At 41.7% G+C, this 19,844-nt stretch overlaps 1 protein-coding gene across 2 annotated transcripts in view; it reads left to right on the top strand.

Annotated features, from left to right (window-relative positions):
* Nucleotides 1-28: 28 nt before the first annotated feature.
* The window catches only part of SERPINB6 (serpin family B member 6), a 51,673-nt gene continuing 31,857 nt past the window's right edge, over nt 29-19,844 (top strand). The window contains exons 1-2 of one of the 2 annotated variants that reach the window (XM_082730889.1): nt 29-275; nt 624-815. The gene's annotated coding sequence lies outside the window, so the exon portion shown is untranslated. Of the gene's footprint in view, nt 276-623; nt 816-12,412; nt 14,291-19,844 lie in introns of those variants that run through there. The other variant, XM_082730888.1, reaches the window with a different exon arrangement.

The raw sequence follows: 19,844 nt of genomic DNA, 5'->3' as shown, positions 1-19,844 counted from the left end.
CCCCCGCCTGGGCGGTCCTGACCTATGCCCCGCCCCACACCTCTTGCAGTGGCTCTGGACCCCTCCGTCCGTGTGCTTCTTCCCTTCTCCATCCCTGGTTAGGTATCCAGGTTAAAAAAGGCGGGTCCAGGGCGCAGTACTTAGCAATGAAAAGTACTGTGAGAGTCTCCAGAAAATTATGCTGAGTGAAAAGAGCTAATCTCAAGAGGTTCCACGCTGTAGGACTAACTTTATGTGACATTCTTGAAATGACAAATTACAGAAATGGAGCACAGGTTAGTGGTTGCCAGGGTTTAGGAAGGGGGTAACTGGGAACAGCAGGGTCCCTTGTGGTGATGGAAATGTTCTGTATGGGACCGTGTCAATGTCAGTATCCTGGCTGCGATACTCCACTGTAGTTTGGCAGAATGTTCCCAGTGCAGGATTCTGAATAAAGGGCAGAGGGGCTGGGCTGTCTCTGTGCTCTTTCTTTCTCTCTCTCTCCCCCTCCCTCCCTCCCTTCTTTCCCTCCCTCTTTTTCTTTCCTTTTCTCTCCTCTCCTCTCCTTCTCTTCTCTTTTCTCCTCTCCTCTTCTTCTATTTTCTTTTTGTTTCATTTTGTTTGTTTGTTTTTCTCTTTCGTAGGCTCCAGGACCCTGAGATCAAGCCCAGAGCTGAGATCAAGAGTATGACTCAACCAGCTCAACCAGTTGGCCACCCACATGCCCCTTGGGTTGTTTCTTAAACGACATGGGAGTCTACAACTTTCTGAAAAGAAAAGCTTAATCAAAGAAGAGGAATGTTCAAGGCCAAGGATATCCCCTAGAAGGCAGAGAGGTAAATGAACCAGAGCCTGTGTGTGTGTGCATGTGTGAGAAAGATAGGTGCTGGTGAGCAGTTTGGGCTAATTATCTTTTCCTTTTTTCCCAGCTCTTTCTAGTTTATGCTACCTTCCTTTGTAGCATAGCCCGCCTTCCTTTGTGACCTTCTCAAGGACCCTCCCCAAACTCTGTGCTTTGATTTCTGGTGTCCTCAGATGGTTTCAGCAAAGAGAATACGGCCTCTCTGAGATGCCCTCATGCAGGCAGGGAACAGGGCTGCCTAGTCTTGTGAGCCCAGGAGATCCCCAGGCAGCTTTCATTTTAGAATGACCTTTGTCAGAGGAAAAAGTGCTTGAGGCACTTTCTGATGGACTAGATTGTTCCCAAAGGTGAAGTTTGCTTTGTCTTAGCCCCCTTTCTGTTGACTCACTGAGGGGATGTCCTCACATCATCTCTGTGTCACGGAAGGAAACGATTCATCCTAAAAGGAAGGTGCAGGCCCTCTGGCATAACTGAAGGGAAGCTTCCTTAGGAGGAGGGCAAGTAACCCTATTGTCCGGTCTCTTGTATTGTGTGGACTTCTAAGACCTCTGGGTGATGTGGGTGCCGTGGGAAGACCAGGGAACTGTGGAATAGCAAATTCCAGAACCAGTCTTGGGTGCATCTTAGTCTTGGTATGAGAACTGAAAGAACCGGGGAGTAAGGGAAACCAAGGCTCACTCTCTGAAAAACAAGAAGTAAAGAGAAAATTGGAACGCCGCTTTTATTATGCTTCTGTGTGATCTGACAGCGCCATCTTGTGGTGATGAGGAGCAATCACACATGTCGACTGAGCTAGTTACTCTTGAGAATGGAAGCTGGTCTTCCCTTGGCTTTGTGAGCCCCGTGGACCCCCATGCTTGCTTCTAGGACAGTTCAGCAGGAGCCCATCTGGCAAGAGAAAATAATAGAATCTCCTGCTAATCTGGTTTTGAAAGCTGAGTATTTACCGCAAACAAATAAGATATGACCATGTTTGTATTCTGAGTTTAATAAGAAGGCGGCGCTTTTAAATCCCAATAAATTCAATTGACAGCAACAATGCAAATCACTTGCAGGGGGTTCTGAGATTTCCATTTTCATTTCCCCCCCCTTGCTATGAAGAAATGCAAGAACTGAATTAAGCATTCTAGGCAAAGAAGCAGTTAAGCTAGTTACACGCTTCCTCTTCTCCCCAGCTCCCTATACTTGTTTCCGATGAAAATGAATAGCGAGGGCTACATTAAGGCTAATATAAGCAGTTTAAACTATCTCCTAGACGAGATAGTTCGGGTTTTATTTAATGACTTTTACTCTGCTAACAGCGTCCCCTTCGTTTGAGAAACAAATTCTTCCTAATAACATATTTTTTAATAGTAAACTGTGTATAAGATTTGCCATTTTAAGACTTGTAAGCACACAGTTCAGTGGTGTTAATTATATTCACAGTGTTGTGCAAACAAAACCGTTATATATATCGCCAAATTTTTAATTTTCCCAAAGAGTAACTCAGTAAGCATTAAGCAATTACTCCCTACCCCCGCTCCCAAAAGTCCTAGTAACCTATTTACTTTCCACCTCTATCAATTTGCCTATTCTACAAATTTTGTGCAAGTGGAGTCATGTAGTATCTGGCTCTTTGTGTCTGGCTTACTTTCACTTAGCATAAAGTTTTTGATGCAAGAAAGTTGGGTCTGAGGACCTAGAGGGAGGTCCCCACAGGTCCCTCCAAGAGTGTCCTTGGTTTTGCATAGGATAAAAATGAAACTTGAGCTGGAGAAAGTAGAAGCAGAGGTTACTGAATAGTGATCAATTGTGGGAGGCAGAATGTCCAGTAGCCTAGGGAAGGAAAAGAGAACAATTCTTGTTGTTACTTGGAGTTAGGGGGGAGGGGTCCAGAGTACACGTTCCTTCAGGAATCCAGGGTAGGGTCTGATTAAAGGCAAGCGACAGGTGAACCAGAGGTCTTAGTTCATAAATCATCAATGGTAGAGGGTATCGATGCTAGCGTTAGCTGAGGTTTGTTTGAATCTAATGGCCTGGTACATGTTTGGATCCCGGTTCTTCTTAGATATTATCAGGTGTTTGGGGACCTGGGAAAACCTCAGAGAATGACTAACTGATGTGCTTCCCCCTTGGAGTGGGAACATAACTCCTTTGGGTTACACAGATGCAAAATACAGAACATGAGGAAATGGGGCCCAACAGAAAAACAGCAGAGATAGAGCCTTTCTAAAAACAGAGTCCCCTCAGCTTCCTTATCTCATCTTCAAGGTTCATCCATATCATAGCATATACCAGAACTGTATTATTTCTTTTTTTAAAGGGATGCCTGCCCCTCACTGCTGTGGTAAGAAGTGGCATTCAGAGGACACTGCTTCCTTGGAAAGTGTGTGGAGCTTGCTGAACGGGGGTTCCTGGACGCCAGCAGGCACTAAGGCAGTCCTTGGGGCAGGAATGAGTCTTAGGATGAGTTCCCAAGCAAGAAGCCAGCTGAGGACAAACAGGCATGACAGGTGTGGCCTCCTGACCCTCTGTCTGCAAGTCTCAGCTCCAACCAGAACTTCATTACATTTTATGGCTGAATCATATGCCATGACCCATACCAGAACACATTCTGTTTATCCAATCATCTGTTCGATACTTGGGCCGCCTGGCTGTTGTGAATCATCCTGCTGAAAATATTGCTCTACAAGTGTCTGAGCCCCTGTTTTCAATTCCTCTGCGTATATACCAAGGAGTGAAATTGTTGGGTCTCGGGGTAATTCTGTGTGGCTTTTTAAAGAGCTGGCCAACTTTTTTCTGTAGTGACTATACCATTTCACATTCCCACCAGCTCTATACAAGGGTTCCGATTTTTCTACATCCTAACCGTTTATGTTCCTTTGAAAAATGATTATAACCATAATGTTAACAATGAAATATAATTATTTTACCAGTAAAAATGGGTTTATTTAGGAATAACAGAGAATTACAAATTGGGACATGCAAGCTGTGGCAAAGCCATTGGCAAGTCCAATAAACAAAGGAGAGGAATGTTATTTTATGAAGAGGAGGGAGAAAATTAGGAGGGATTATTTTGAGGGAAAGACTTGAAGAGCTAGAGTTCAGGGTGATGATGATTTCTCATTGGCTGAGTTGCGGGTGGGGGGGCGGTGGTGAATTTCCTGGAGGAGATGCAGCATACATCTGTTCCCTTTGGGACCTTATAATTGATGGGGTCTATAACTGACAATTCTTTGGGGGTCCATAATTGACAATTCTGCTGTAATTGGCATTGAGTGGTATTGTTATGGGACCCCTGAAACCGGGTTCTTGAGTCTCAATGTCATAGAAATGAACTTTGAATTCGAGAGAAAGAAAACAGGCGGAGTTTATTAGAGACAGCTTATATACAAGGAAGCTGACCAGAACAATGTCATTACTTTGTGGTCGTCACTCTTTAGTGGCTGACATATTTTAGGGCACCTGAAATAGAGAAATAGTTGTGCAGGCAGGCTTAAAATTGTTATTTCTGGGTGAACTGTTTCTTCTGTTTTTGCTCAAACAACCCTTACTCCCTGAAGAATTGTTCTCTCTCCGTTCTCTTTCTGAGAAGGAGGTATTTATCTCTAAGCATATGGAAACTTTGCAAGAATTAAATCTCTCTCATTTTCCCTGTACTGCCTCTGTATGGCTCGCCTTACTAGCCTCAGGACTCTACTTTAGTGGGATTTCCCTTTATTAATTTTCACACATCCTAATAGGTGTGAAGTGGTATCTCCCATTTTGATTTGTATTTCCTTAATGGCTAATGAAGGTGAACATATTTTCATGTGCTTATTGGCCATTTGTAGATCTTCTTTGGGGAAATGTCTATGCATGTCCTTTGCTCATCATTTAAGTATGTTGTCTATTTTTTGTTGAGTTGTAAGAGTTCTTGATATATTCTGTATATTATCAGGTAAATAATTTGCGAACATTTTCTTCCATTCTTTATATTGTCTTTCACTTTGGGGGGATCCTATTCCTCTGTGAGCAATTGACCATTATTCTTTTTCTTAATTCCCTTTTATTGTTTTTTCTATCTTGCTGCTGAGTTCTCAGTAAATAGATTTTGGAGGTGGGTTGGAGGCACAATCTTCATTCAATGAACATACTGGTAGTTCTGAATATTTTTAGGTTTTTTTTTTTTTTAATATTTCAGGGTGAGCAGATGTTATCTATTTTCAGGGTATTCTTTGTTTCTTTCTTTTTTTTTTTTTTTAAAGATTTTATTTATTTATTTGACAGAGAGAAATCACAAGTAGACGGAGAGGCAGGCAGAGAGAGAGGAAGGGAAGCAGGCTCCCTGCCGAGCAGAGAGCCCAATGCGGGACTCGATCCCAGGACCCTGAGATCATGACCTGAGCCGAAGGCAGCAGCCTAACCCACTGAGCCACCCAGGCGCCCTGTTCTTTGTTTCTAATTGAAGGTCATCCAAACTCTGAAATGTCATGAAGAAATCTAATGGCTTTTTCCTCAAAGCTTAACTGGAAGACACTGACCCCCTGCTAGTTTCATTGGGAAATGAGCTATTATGTCTGTCTCCTTACAGAACCCTGGTTTCTGAGAAGTTTCTCTCCCTGTGGTACTTTGGAAAGGTCTGCTGTTGTCAAGAATAATTGGTCTTGATATCCCAAAAGTTGTGGGTAGAATTCAAAGGCAACATGGTATGAATTAAATTTTTGCATTAATCAGTATTAAGTGGATAGCATCTAAACAAAACAATGGAGATTAGATTAGTGTTTTGTTATTAGTCTATTTTTTATTTTTTAAATTGTTTTTTAAGGATTTTATTTGTTTACTTGAGAGAGAGCCAGAGAGAGCATGAGCAGAGGGAGGGGCAGAGGGAGAGAGAGAAGTAGACTCCCTGCTTGAGCAGGGAGCCCATTCTGGGGCTCTCTGTCCCAGGAGCCTGAGATCACAACCTGAGCTGAAGATAGACACTTAATCAACTGAGCCACCCTGGTACGTGCCTCCCCCTACCCCACCTTTTTTTAAAATATATATATTTTATTTATTTATTTGAGAGTGAGAGAGAGAGCATGAGAGAGTGAGAGTGTTATTAAATAGGTTTTTGTTGTTAAGTGACCATTCAAGTAATTGATAACTCAAATATGAGAACACGAGCCTCTCATATCTTAACTTATTCTAACTAAGGATTTAATTGACAGCCAAAATGCTGGCAAATTCAACATGCCTTTAGAAATCACTGCCGAGAGATTTGGACCCAACCAAACCTTAAACTTTGTATCACCACCCTAAATCAGTCAGAACATTCTGGCAATTGTATGGATCGAGGTATTAGGCTTTCACTACACACATTGCTGTGTATAATTCTGATTAACAATGGTAGATAAATGGTACTTTAAAGGTTGCACCATGGGAATTACAAATATAATTAAGCCAGAATTGTGTTCTATAACCTTTCCCCCCACTTTCTTCATGATGCAGAGTAATGAAGCTTGGATGAGGGAATGTGAATTGAATAAGTGCTCCCTGCCATTCAAGGTTAAGCTAAAAAGGCAACTTAACCTTCTGGATAATTAGGATAGTGTGGGATAAGAATCGTTAGCATTTATAGAGGGCTTGCTATGTACTAGCGGTATGCTAGGTTCTTTACTGCCTTGATTTAATCCTCACAGCAGCACCAGAATGCAGTTTCTATTGTTATTCCATTTTCTGGATGAGAAAACTAAGGTCCGAAGAGTTTAGTAAAGATGCAAAACAGCCTGGCTCCAGAGCCCATCTTTTAACAATGATAATGAATGAAAATATCCCCAATGGGATAAGAGGGGGCTGTGAACCATGAGAGACTATGGACTCTGAAAAACAATCAGAGGGTTTTGAAGGGGCGGGGGGTGGGAGGTTGGGGTACCAGGTGGTGGGTATTATAGAGGGCATGGATTGCATGGAGCACTGGGTGTGGTGCAAAAATAATGAATACTGTTATGCTGAAAATAAAAAATAAATTAAAAAAAGAGGGGGCTGTGGGGAAGTAGGAACTTATTAACTTTTCATAAGATTAAAATAAAGAAAAATCAGAACCACCAACCCTATAAAAATGGAGTCTGTTTCCAAAGGAGTTGAGAATTAAAGGCTTCCTGAGAAGGGCAATTCCTTATATCCTCTAACTTTTCAGCTTTGTAGGGCAACATCAAGCAACAGCAGTGACCAGAAAAGAATTCACCAACCTCTCGAGTAGCCCCAGAGGCCTTTAAAGCCCGTTAACCTGACTCAGAGTAATCACACAGTGGTGAGTGTACAGCACGCCTATGTCTGTGTGCCTCTTGATTGGCTCTGCCTTCAAGCTGCATTTCCAGTGTCTTTCCCTTTCTTGATAATGTCCGTTGGCACATAAAAATAATTTAATTTTGATGAAATCCAATTTTGTGTTTTTTTAAATTATATTCAATTACCCAGCATACAGTACATCATTAGGTTTTGATTAGTTGTATATAAGACCTAGTGCCCATCACCACACATGCCCTCCTTAATACCCATCACCCGGCTACCCCACCCTCCCACCTCCCTCCCTTCTGCAAACCCTCACTTTGTTTCCCAGAGTCCAGGGTCGCTCATGGTTCTTCTCCCTCTCTGATTTCTCCCCCTTCAGCTTTCCCTCCCTTCCCCTGTGGTCCTTGGCTCTATTCCTTGTGTTCTACATATGAGTGAAAACCACAGGATAATTGTCTTTCTCTGCTTGATTTACTTCACTTAGTACAATCCCCTCCTTGGGCTTTTGGTGTCATATCTAAGAACCTACTGGAAAATCCAAGTTCATGAACATTTACTCCTGTGTTTTCTTCTAACAGTTTTATAGTTTTGGCTTTTATATTTAGATTGTTGGTTGATTTTAATCATTTGGTATATGGTATGAACTAATGGTACAGCTTCTTCTTTGCATGTGGAAATCCACTTTCACAAACCATCTGTGGAAGAAACCATTCTTTTCCCTAATGAAGGGACTTGGCACCCTTATTGAAATCAATTGACCACAGAGGTGTGGGTTTACTTCTGGACTGTCAGTATCATCCCATTAGCATATATGTCTGTATTTGTGCTAATACCAAACCACAAGGTTTTGGTATCGGTAGCATTGTAGTATGTTTGAAATTAGAAAGTGGGAGTCTTCCAACTTTGTCCCCCTTTTCCTAGATTGCTTTGGCTATTTAGAGATTCTTGTAATTCCATTTGAATTTAAAAATCGGCTTTTGCAAAAAATTAAAATTAAAATTAAATTAAAATTAAAAATTTTTTTGCAAAAAATTAAAAAATGTGGTTGAAATTTTAACAGGAATTGCACTGAATCCGGAGGTTGCTTTGAGTAGTATTGAGCCTTCTTATCCACTAACACAAGATGTCTTTCCATTTATTTAGCTCTTTTTAAAGATCTTTCAGAAATGTCTTATAGTTTAAATTTAAATTGACTCTAGTTTAAATTAACTCTAGGCATTATATTATTTTATTGGTATTTTATGATTTTAGATGCTATTGCAAATGGAATTGCTTTCTTAATATCTTTTTCGTATTGTTCATTACACATATATAGAGACAACTGATTTTTGTATGTTAATCTTGTATCCTGCAACTTTGCTAAATTTGTATATTAGACTTAGTAGCTTTCTTTTCTTTTAATTCAGTTAACTAACATATAGTATATTGTTAATTTCAGTGGTAGAGTTCAGTGATCATCAGTTGCGTATAACACCCAGTGCTCATTACCTAACGTGCCCATTGAGGATTAATGCCCATTGCTCAGTTACCCCATTCCATCACCCTAACAGAATAGGACAAGATATTTGCAAATGTCTTCTCAGATAAAGGGCTAGTATCCAAGATCTACAAAGAACTTAACCAATTCAATACCCCCAAAATAAATAATCCAGTCAAGAAATGGCAGAAGACATGAGTAGATATTTCTCCATAGATTTAGTAGCTTTCTTATGGATTTTCTATGTATTTTATGTATTTGGGATTTTCTAGATATTTTATACATTTGATATATTTCTATACATAGGATCATATAATATGTGAATAGCAATAGTTTTACTTCTTCCTAATTTCAATGACTTTTCTTTCCTTCATCTAATTGCTCTAGCTACAAGTAATAGGTTTTAATGCCCTTTATCATGTTGAAGAAGTTCCCTCTATTTCTAGTTTTCTTAGTGTTTTTAAATTATTATTATGGAAGAGTGTTGGATTTTGTCAAATGCCTTTCTGTGTCAATTGAGACCATCATGTATTTTTTTGTATTAAGGTGATGCATTACATTGGTAGATATTCTTATGTTGCATTCCTGGACTAAATCTCACTTGGTAGTGATGTATAATCATTTTAATATGCTGTTGGATGCAGTTTGCTAGTACTTTCTTGTGGACTTTGCATCAGTATTTATAAGGATATTAGTCTACAGTGTTATTTGCTAGTGGTGTCTTACCTTGAGTTAGTATCAAGGTATGAGTTTGGACATGTTATTTCCTCTTTAACTTTTTAGAAGAGTTTGAAAAGGGTTGGTGTTAATTCTTTTAATGTTTTGATAGAATTCACAAGTGAGGGCACATGGTTCTGGACTTCTCTCTGCTGAGAGGTTTTCTTTCTTGCTTGCTTTCTTGCTTTAAGTTAACATTAAGTTGGACTATTTGGTTTGTGGGAAGTAGGCAGGGGGCAAAGGAGGGGCTAAGGAACATGTATATTTTAATTCAGTTCTTACTGAATTAATTTCTCAATTCTAGTTTTTCTTATAATGATTTAGTCTCTTAGCAACTTCCAAATATACAATTTGATATTATTAACTGTAGTGGCCATGCTATATTTATTACATCACCATGATTTCCTTATTTTATAACTGGAAGTTTGTACTTCTTGACCTCCTACACCCATTTTTCCGATCCCTACCCTCTGCCTCTGGCAACCAACAATCTGTTCTCTGTATCTGAGCTTTTTTTTTTTTCTCTTAGATTCCACATGTAACTGAGATCGTATGGTATTTGTCTTTTTCTAACCGACTCATTGCATTTAGTATAATTGGCCTAAAATTCCATCCATATTGTCACCAATGGGAAGATTTTGGCTGAATAATATTCCATTTTATATATGAGACACACCTTCTTTACCCATTCATCTACTGATGGACACTTGGGTTATTTCCGTGTCTTGGCTATTGCAAACAGTGCTGCAGTGAACATGAGGGTACGGACAACTTTTCAAATCAGTGTTTTTGGTTTTTGACTAAATACCCAGAAGTGGAATTGTTGGATTGTATAGTAGTTCTCTTTTTACTTTTTGGAGAACTTCCATATCGTTTTCCATAGTGGTTGTACTTCGGTTCCCACCAGCAGTGCACGATGGTCTCCTTTTCTTCACGTCCTTGTCCACATTTGTTATTTCTCATCTTTTTGATACCAGCCATTCTAACAGGTGTGAGGTGATATCTCATTGTGGTTTTGACTTGCATTTTCCTGATGATGAGTGATGTTGAGCATATTTCCATGTATCTGTTGACCATCTGTATGTCTTTTTGAGAAAAATGTCTATTCAGATCTTCTGTACAGAAGATCAATTAAAAACTGAATTGTTTTGATGTTGAGTTGTATGGATTCTTTATATGTTTTATACATTAACCTCTTAGGAGATATATGATTTGCAAATATCTTCTCCTATTCAGTAGGTTGTCTTTTCATTTTGTTGATGGTTTCCTTTGCTGTGCAGAAGTTTTTTTAGTTTGATGTAGTCCCACTTGTTTGTTTTTGCTTTCATCACTTTTGCTTTTACTGTCTGATTCAAAAATTAATTGCAAAGACTTATGTCAAGGAGCTTACCAGGAGTTTTATGGTTTTCTTCTAGGAGTTTTATGGCTTCAGTCTTACATTCAAGTCTTCAATCCATTTTCTGTATTAATTTTTATGCATAGTGTAAGGTAGTGGTTCAGTTTCATTCCTTCGCCGTGGCTGTCCAGTTTTCTTAACACCATTCATTGAAGGGACTGTTCTTTTCCCATTGTATATCCTTGGCTCCTTGTAAATTAATTAACCATACATGCATGGATTTATTTCTGGGCTATCTATCCTATTGATCTGTGTGTCTGTTTTTATGCCAATACCATGCTTTTTGATTACTACAGCTTTTTAATATCATTTGAAATCAGGGAACATGATGCCTCCACTTTGTTCTTCTTTCTTGAGATTACCTTGGCTACTCAGGGCTTTTTTTAGGTCCATATATATTTTAGGATTTGTTTATTCTATTTCTGTGAAAAATGCCATTAGAATTTTAACAGAGATTACATTGAATCTTTAGATTTCTTTGGGTAGTATGGACATTTTATCCATGGACATCTATCCATGAGGACAGATTATCTTTACATTTATATGTCTTTTTCAATTTCTTTCATCAATGTCTTTGTAGTTTTCAGTATAAGGTCTTTTGCCTCCTTGGTCATATTTACTCCTAGGTATTTTATTCTTTTTGTTGCAAGTGTAAATAGGATTGTTTTCTTAATTCCTCTTTCTTATCATTATTAGTGTACAGAAATACAACAGGTTTTTGTATATTGACTTTGTGCCCTGAAACTTTACTAAATTTATTTATTCCAACAGTTTTTTTTGTGGAGTCTTTAGGATTTTCTACATAAAATATCATGCTATCTGCAAATAGTGATAGTTTTACTTTTTCCTTCCCAGTTTGGGTGTATTTTTTTTTCTTGCCTAATTGCTCTAGCTAGGATTTCTAATATTATGTTGCATAAAAGTGGTGAGAGTGGGTATCCCATTGAGAGGATTTTGATCACTTATCCGATCTCTTTACTTGTTATATATCTGTTGAGATTTACTATTTTTTCTTCAGTTTATATAATTTGTGAACCTCTGGAAATTTATTCCATTAAATAAAGTCTATTTGTCTCATGTTAGTATGGCTACCACAATTCTCTGTGGATTACATTTTCCATGGAATATCTTTCTCCATCCTTTCTCTTTCAATCTATTTGCATATTTGTATATAGGTTGAGTTTCTTGTAGATAGAATACAATTGGATCACATTTTACTAATCTAATCTGCCAATCTCTGCCTTTTATTAGAGACTTTACTCTATTAACATTCAGAGTAACTACTGATGTGGAATGACATCATCCATCATCATGGAAATGAAAGTAATAGAAAGATTACTTCTGCCATTTGGCTATTTGCTTTCTGTAGGCTTTTGTCTCTCATTTCCTCCAGTATTCTCTTCTTCTGCATTTAGTTGTTTTTTTAATGAATCATTTTGATTCCCATCTCATTTCCTTTTGTGTATATTCTTTAGATATTTTGTTGTTACCATGGGGATTACATTTAATATCCTAATTTATAATAGCCTAATTTGAATTGATACCAACTTAATTTTAGTAGTTAAACTCTTCTCTACACAGTTCTATACAGTTCTGATCTTTTCCTTATATTATCATCACAAATCGCATCTCTCTACATTTTTTGCCTAATAACATAGATTTCTGTTTTATAGATTTATTTTTTGAGCATTTGGAAATAAAAAAGCATAAGCACAAAATAACAATACAACAATGCTGGCTTCTGTATTTCCCATGTATTCACCTTTACTGGAGATTTCTGTTCATACAGCTTTGAGTTATTGTCTGATGTCATTTTGTTTCAAATTGGACTCCTTTTAACGTTGCTAGTATGGCAGGTCTAGTGGTAACAAATACCCCTCAGATTCTGTTTATCTGGGAGTGTCTTAATTTCTCCCTCAGTTTTGAAGAACCATTGTGCTGAGTATAGAATTCTTTTTTTTATTTTTTTTTAAAGATTTTATTTATTTATTTGACAGAGAGAAATTACAAGTACACTGAGAGGCAGGCAGAGAGGGAGAGAGAAGGAAGCAGGCTCCCCGCTGAGCAGAGAGCCCGATGCGGGACTCGATCCCAGGACCCTGAGATCATGACCCGAGCCTAAGGCAGCGGCCCAACCCACTGAGCCACCCAGGCGCCCCTGAGTAAAGAATTCTTGATTGACAGTTTTTCTTCCAGCACTTTAAAATGTCATCCCACTGTCATTGGGCCTCCATCATCTCTAAGGAGAAACTCGTTATTAATCTTACCAAGTCTCCTTTGTATGTGAAGAGTTGGATCTCTTTTGCTGCCTTTAAGATTTTTCTCTTTGTCTTATAACCAGTTTGATATAATATGTTTCAGTGTAGATCTCTTTGCATCCCAACTTGGAGTTCTTTGAGCTGCTTGGATCTGTAGATTTATGCACCATGATACAAACATGTCATTTCAAGAAAACCAAACTTACAGTTATTTTTTTCCCCATAAATAAACTCTACTTTGGGATTGAAGTTAAATTATTTATACCTTGTGATTGTTTTGGAAAGTGCTGCAAAAATGATCTAAGTGTTGATAAGATCTCAAATATCAAACTAAAAATTAGAGCGACAACAGAAAGCTGGGCCTCAGGACTTCTATGAGCAAACTCTGTCCCAGTGACTGTGGGACTTGGTGAGGCTCTGATGGCCTATGGGCTGTCTACTGAGAAAAGGAGTTAAACTAAAACAGAACAAAGACCCTTATTTGGGGTCTTATGCAATTTGGGGAGCATTCTGGAGTAACCAGAAAAGTGTCCCATTCCTGCGGGAAGGCAAGGGGTTTTATGAGAAAGAAAGAAGGCACCATTATATGATTTAGAGGAAAAGAAGACAAAAAAATCTTAACTCGGTGCTAATTTTGATAAACATCTAATCGACTCTTTTTTTGGAGCTATCAAAGGAGCTTTACCTGGTATGCGTTAGTTAACTTTTATGTCTTCATAAAATTTTATGTCTCCCTATTAACAGTTTTATGGTCCGAATGCCAGTGATCCTGTTGGATTTTATGAACAACTGCTTGTAAAACAATGCCCGCTTCTAGCACAGTTCCAGATGATTAGTCAGAAAGGAAATCTAGCTTCAAGATGGAGACACTCCTGTCCAGACATTTTATACAATTACACAGGACGTGACCTTGGCAAAGCCAGGGGATTCTGGCAGAGGTCCAAGCAGCATCAAGGTAGACCGGAGGTCCAGTGTAATGTGATGAGCCTCCCCCTTAGCTGGACCGGGGGCACAGTCAATGACAGCACCTCACGCTGACCCCGGGACAAGCAGGTGCTGCGCCCACCTCTGCTCACTTTGAACGCCAGTCTCTTCCTCTAACCCCGGGTCTTCCAGCTTCCCCTCCTCTCCTGGCCAATGCGCCGCCGGAGTCTGGCGCTGTTGAATCCAGTGGGGGAACTCAGGAGATCTGGCCACCTTTCCTGGAAATCACCTTCTGATGGAAACTAAAAATGAAGACAGTGCAACTCCTTACAGACAGTGGCTAGTGCTGTGAAGGAAGTAGAGGGCGCTGTGGTAGAACTAACGGGCCTCCGCAGGGTGTATCAAGTGTCACTTGACCCTCCTCTACAAAGCCTGGGCCCCAGGTGAGTCACCCCAAGCGATCCCCTTTCACGCCCTGCTGCCCGGGTGCGGGGACGCGTCCCCCGGTCCCGCCACGGTGTCGCCGGTTCCTCCCAGACGCGGCGAACTGGGGCGCGGGGGGCTTGGCTGGCAGATCGCAGCGCGGCGGAGATCGCGGGGTGCGGCCTCCAGGAAGCGGGCCGGGCGTCAAGGGCGCAGCGGGTGCCAGAGGCTTGGCGGGGACGTAGGTAGGTCTCAGGAGTGGGCGGCAGGCCTGCCTCTTGCTGGTCCCCGGCGGCACACCCTCCCGCGCCCGGTTCTCGGGCGGGAGAGGAGCGGTGCGGGGCGCCTGGAGTCCCGTCACTCCTTACCCCGGGCTGGCTCCATGCGCCCCGGGCGGTGCCTGCAGTTTTCCGTAATCGCCCAGTCCTGCTGGCTCCCAGGAGGGACGCGAGCCCTCCCAGGCTTGCCTCTCCTCTATTTCCGGGAGCATCGTGATTTGAGCGCGGCTCAAGGTGACTCATCCCTGAGCTCTGCCTTCTGACTCACCGGCTTGCTTTCTTGGTTACCCGGAACTGACGTGTCCCCAAACCTCTCCAGCCTCGCCTTCCTTGCAGCATTTCTTGCCAGAGGCCGAAGGTTCTGATTCCTCCCGCTCAGGCTGGGGTAGAACCCGAGTGGCCCCTCCCAAGCCGCTGGGTATCACCAGCCTCTACCCTCCTTTCTGGTCCCATTTCCCCACAGCTGAGGATATCAGCACCAAGCTTAGCTTCCTCCTCACCCATCCCGCCGGAATCCTTAGTCCAATCTGCCCATACCTCTGCAGCCATTAGGGTCTCCATCAGATCCTACATGTACTCAATTTTGACGATAACACTGCCACTCAACCGCACAGGGCTAGCTTCCTTCTTTAAAACTCTCTTCTGTTTGTTGTTAACAATTCTCTTTCCAGATTCTTCATGCCTCCCTGGCTTCTCCTTGTCTTTTCCCGGCTCTTCGTTTCCTCAGTTCATCCTGATGTATTTGGCATTCCTGAGGGTTGGCCCACCTCTCCAGCCAGTAACTTCACCTTATCCGTTTGCTGATGACCCCCACATTGACGGCTGGTGCCTAGACATCTCCCCTGAGCCTTCCATGGAACCTCATCCTTGCCCTCACAAAACCAAAATTCATTCCCTTCTCCAAAGCCATTTGTCTTTCTGTTTCCAATCTTCTAATCTCATGTACGATCACTGTCATTCATCCACCAGCCCAAGTCAGTGATCTGACAGTCAGTTAGATTCCTCCTTCCTTAGCTATCTATCTGACAACCCCCCGGTCCCAAACTACCTTCTTCCCGAACTGCTTTTCTTTCTGTTGAAAAGAAAACCACAGGCCCCAAATGGTGTCACTTAGTCCAGGCTGAGTCACCAAACCAGAGCTTAATACCAAATCTGATCACAATTCCAACCTCCTCTAGCAACATAGTCTTAATTGGTCAGTCGGGAGTTTTCTGATGGGTGTCAGTGAGTCTATCACGTGGCCCTCTCCATTCCCCTGAAGGAAGATGACATAATCTGATACAACCCCCCTGCTGTCCCACTCAGGAAACGAGAACCTGCCTGGAACAATCTTTTCCTTTTGCTTCTAACTTTCTTGCCCCACCCTCCTTCCTATAAAAACTTTCCATTTTGTCCAACTCTTTAGAACCTCTGCTTGCTAGATGGGAGACTGCCTGAGTGAGAAATTATTTAATAAAGTCAATTAGATCTTCAAGTTTACTCGGTTGAATTTTCTTTTTTAATACTTCCATCCCACCCACCCCCACTGATTGGGGTCTTTCATTCCAAGGACCGCAGCTCTGACACATCAGTCTTGTTCCCATCTCACTTCTCCACATTCCTGCAGAACAATCTTCCCAGGACATAACTCTGCTTATGTGTCCCACAGTTCAGAATTCTTTGGAGACTCTCCACGCCTATGAAATAAAATCAAAATTTATTGGCGTGACATATAAAGCCGTGTCTACTCAAAACTGCCTCCCATTTGGTGATACTGGAGTAGTTAATTGCTTCCACCAACATGCGTATTTTTGCAAGTTTCCCTGTCTCGCAGTTTGGAATACTGTTCCCTACTTAACTCAGCCCGATTCTGCAGATCTCCGCTCAAGCGTTATGGAGCACGTGACACCTTTCTTGATTCCTCCAGCCAGACTCCTTGTTGCTGCTCCTGCTTTTTCTTGCCCCTTATATTTAAGGCCGTTATAGCATATACCACATCCTGCTTCACTTGTTTGCATATCTGTATTAGGAAGAACCTCAGTCCAGTCTTTCTCTTGAAAAACCCCAGTCCTTCCCCCATCCCGTGTTTCTCCTGTGCATCTCCTTTACTACTCATAAAAACTCTTCACTTCTGATCCTTCTGGTCACCAAATGTATGGGGGGGATTTCCTACACCAGCAGTTCTCCACAGCACCAGCTGAGGTCTTTTTTTTTTTTTTAAAGATTTTATTTATTTATTGGACAGAGAGAGACATAGTGAGAGAGGGAACACAAGCAGGGGGAGTAGGGGAGGGAGAAAGCAGGCTTCCTGCGGAGTAGGGATCCTGATGTGGGGCTCGATCCTAGGACCCTGGGATCATGACCTGAGCCGAAGGCAGACGCTTAACAACTGAGCCACCCAGGTGCCCCACACCAGCTGAAGTCTTATAATTTAACTCAGTTCTAGCACATTCTACCTGGAGATCATGTCAGGCCCCACAGGTTAGGGGCTTTGTCCCACAAGACTGCCTTTCACGCTCCTCAACTTCAGATGCCAGTTGCAGGTAATAGATTCCCAGGTTACCCACAGTTCCTGTCCAGTTTTGCTAGGATGGGAGGTTCTGATGATGTCACCCCCTCCCCCAAGTCTGCTCTGGTTTGATTAATTTGTTAGAATGACTCACAGAACTCAAGGAAACACATTTACCAGTTTATTAAAAGAAAGATAAAGGATACAGATGAACAGATATGGGGGCCCTTTGGGTGGTTCAGTTGGTTAAGTGTCTGCCTTCAGCTCAGGTCATGATCTCAGGGTCCTGGGAATGAGTCCTGGCATCAGCCCCAGATCAGGATCCCTGCTCAGCAGAGAGTCTGTTTCTTCCTCTCCCCTTCCCCCTCTACTCATGATCCTTCTCTCTAGCTCTCTCTCAAATAAATAAAATCTTAAAATAAAAGATACATAGGGCAAGGTCTGAGAGGGTCCTGAGTGCAGGAGCTTCTGTCCTTCTGGAGTGGGGGTGGGGAGCACCACCCTCCCAGTGTGGGTATGTTCACCAATGTAGTAGCTCCCCAAACCCCATCTTGCTGGGATGTTTGTGGGGGCTTCATTTTGTAGGCATGATCTGTCATTAACTCCACTTTCAGCCCTTCTCCCTTCTCAAGAGGAGGGGGGTAGAGCTGAAAATTCCAAGTTTCTAATCATGGCTTGGTCCTTCCGATGACCAGCTCTCATCCAGGAGCCATCCAGGACCCCACCTAGAGTTGCCTGTTAGAAAAAGACACCACTATTACCCAGGAAATTACAAGAGTTTCAGAAGCCATATGTCAATAACCAGAGTCAATGACCAACAATGAGAACAAAAGATGTTCCTTGTGTTCTTATCACTTAGGAAATTACAAAGGTTTCAGGAGGTTCTCTGTCAGGAGCAGGGGGCAGACCATTAGATATGTTTTCTATTTTCTCACAGTATCTGTTTGATATCTTGAGGTCAGGGACCTTGCTTCTATCATCATATTGCCATCATATCAACATATTACCTTATTGTAGCTCCTGGCCTATAGTAGGTGCTCAATAAAAGTTTATGGAGTAAATGAAATAGTTATTGCACCAGTTAGGACATCACTTACCATTTTGTGAATGCCAAATTGTTCATATAATAAAGTTATTAAGGCTGATGAGCAAACATTAAGTCATCAGAGAATACCATTGCAAGTGGTCTAAAAGTCCTTGCTCATCATGTTGCTTAGATAAGTCATAGGATAAGAACTCTCCACAGTCAGGATCTTATACTGCCTTTGGAATTTGCAATGGCCTTGGGAGAAAGTATGTACGTCACAGAGTAGTGCTGAGGTAACAGAGCTCCTCCCTCAGCCCTTGATGTTTTGTCCCTGGGGCTCAGCAGATAGTCACCTTCCTCGTGAGGGACTGAGGTTCTCCAGCTCGAGTCTAATGGGCACCTAGAAAGTGATAGGACTGCTTGTCTTTGTTTAAAAAGAATGAAAATGTTCTGACCACCTCTCACCAAGTAGGAGTAATGAAAACACATATCTTGTGTCCCTTTTTGCTTTCGTTCTATGATACCCAAACTTGCGTTTTGGAATGAAATCTCCTGCTGATGTGGGAAATAGAGGCAGAAGAAAATCATTAAATTTCCTTACCTACTGACAAGCCCTTAAGACAGGCAGAGTGACCTCCGCCTTAAGGCTTTGCTAAGGGCAAAGGGCAATCCTAGCCTGACCAACTCCCTACTCCCAACCAGGAGACTGTAAGTCTACTTTAACAATTCCTTTAGGAAACTTTATCTCTAAACCTCCAAGATAGTGTCGATAATCATTCCCAAGCATATGACCTACTGATATACATCTAAAGGGTCTCAAGAGAAGCTTTTTATTACTGGTAATAAATAATCTTTCTCCCAAACAATAGTTAGCCCCTAAAGGTCCTAGAAACCTTGCTTCCAAAATTCCTTAGAGACTTAACGCCATCCCTAACCCCCTCCCAACTTACAAGTATATAATAGACCATTCCTCACATCCCTGGGGCAGCAGCTCTTTCTGCCACGGGTCCTGTCCCTGTGCTTTAATAAGCCACCATTTTGCACCAAAGATGTCTCAAGAATTCTTTCTTGGTCATCGGCTCTGGACCTCACCCCACCGAACCTCACCTAGATTCTAGAACTTCATCACTGCCATTTGTGCAAAACCTGGTCCATTCTCACAAGTCTCTCACCCCTTGAGCATTAAGCGTGGCCAAGAAGACACTCTTCTGAGTTTCCAAGGTCACTGCTCAGAAATGTAAGATCAGGTTTGGGCCTGTCTTCCCGGGCCTGTCCTGTGACAGATGACAGGTCTAGAGGGGATTTTCACACCTTTTGGCACAAGCCAGAGGCTGGCTAGAATTACACTCATAACTATTGAGCTCTGCTCTCCTCTGTCTTTGTTTGCTTGCTTTTTAAAAAAAAAAAAATTAGGAGCTTCATTAGCACAGGCCCTGACAGGGACTTCTCTGACTAACCACACTAAGTCTCTCTAGCCTGGTATTTGAGGAAACAGGTTTCCTTAGGCTTCTCGGACAAATCCATCAGGCTCCCTTCAGCAATGACCTGGACCTTCGGGGCAAGGTGGCCCAGACCCAGGGGCATCTTATTCCAGGACAAAGTGTTCCTATTCACCTTTCTTTTCATTTGCATTTTGAAATGTATCATCCAAGCAATTCCAGACAGTATAAGAAGACAAGCTTCTCTCCTAAGGAACAAAGAAAGAGGGGGAAAAAAGTAAGACAGAGAGGAACCTCTATTCAGTTATTTAGCTATTTCTTAAAATCATATGATCGTGAATA

The sequence above is a fragment of the Mustela nivalis genome, assembly GCF_964662115.1.
Source record: "Mustela nivalis genome assembly, chromosome: 5".
Classification (NCBI taxonomy): domain Eukaryota; kingdom Metazoa; phylum Chordata; class Mammalia; order Carnivora; family Mustelidae; genus Mustela; species Mustela nivalis.
This window is presented reverse-complemented; position numbering and strand designations above follow the sequence as displayed.